Here is a 1242-nt window from a genome sequence, read left to right as displayed (position 1 = left end):
GAGAGAGAGAGCGCGCCAGAGAAAGCGTGTGTACGCGCGCATGAGCACGTACTTGTAGGTAGGCCTACTTGTGCTAAGCTGTTAGTGTGCAAGCGGAAACCTGTACGCCTGTTCCACTAAAGATAAAAAGGGAACGCCATACGAGCCAAATTCGAACGGTTTGACAACATTAAGGAGGGGCTTATTATTACACCGCTGACGCATGCGCAAGCACACGGGTGAAGTGATTGCACCTGCTTAAATGACGTAACATGGCTGTACTGGCCTTGGGCAAGCTGTCCTGTTGGTGTTTCATACAAATTTTCTTCCTAAATTTCGAGGGAGCCAATCCAAACGTTTAAATGTTGGCGAACCTACTCTGTTGAACATAATATCACTATCTATGGTGTATGAAGAAAGTGAGTCCATATCATCATAGAACATGACAGCCTTATTTGTATTGCAACGTAAGCTATTGGTATGAATGCAAAGACCCCTATCAACATCGCGCTGTTATTGTAAAGGCCCTATCTTTTGGTCTAAGGTCCATCTTCAATATGACCGAGCCACGTTGATGGAAAACCTTGACAACTCCCTATATAATTCTAAGTTCAAGAATTCTGCTTTGGGATTCGAATCCAGGCCTTCCACATCATAGCCCAACGTGAAACCAACTAAGCTAAGATGAGGCACACTTAACAGATTTTCACTAGGTAAAAGTTAGCGCTGTTGCGACCAGGTCCATGGTAAATAAGATCATATCAAAAGCGGTAGCCTAGCCTTCTTTTCAACATCGCGCCGTAATTGTTATATTTTTAGTAGATCAATGGTAGATTTTTAGTAGATCAGTGGTAGAATCTAGGCCATAATTAAAGTCAGTGTCTGCTCCAGATCAGACACCTGAAGAAAAAAGTTATATTAAGAAACCTTCAATTGCTTAAAAACTGGAAATTTGGAGAGTAGACCGAACTGTTTGTGAACTAGAAAGAGAAAAAGATGAAAAAGTGACATTATTGATTCCCGCTTTCGTCTGATTAGTCGAGGGCATGCTAAAAATAGAGAATCAGCCCACCTTTATATATAGATCTGTATATCCCCAGGGTCTTACAAACACTGGCGTACGTCTGAGTCTATCATAAATCAGACCCTTAAAATAAATTATTTCAATCAAACCCCAGATCAGCAGGTGCTATCGTTGTTAAAATCTTCAATAAAATCTAGGGCCTTCAAAATAAGGGTCAAGGTTATGCATGTATTTTGCCC

General features: G+C 41.1%; 1 protein-coding gene across 1 annotated transcript in view; it reads right to left on the bottom strand.

Annotated features, from left to right (window-relative positions):
• Positions 1–1242, bottom strand: part of LOC101847351 — a gene marked incomplete in the record, with an annotated part of 24153 nt that overhangs the window by 21942 nt on the left and 969 nt on the right.

The sequence above is a fragment of the Aplysia californica genome, unplaced genomic scaffold, assembly GCF_000002075.1.
Source record: "Aplysia californica isolate F4 #8 unplaced genomic scaffold, AplCal3.0 scaffold00287, whole genome shotgun sequence".
Lineage (NCBI taxonomy): Eukaryota > Metazoa > Mollusca > Gastropoda > Aplysiida > Aplysiidae > Aplysia > Aplysia californica.
Note: the sequence above shows the minus strand (reverse complement) of the source record. Positions and strands in the feature narration are given on the sequence as shown.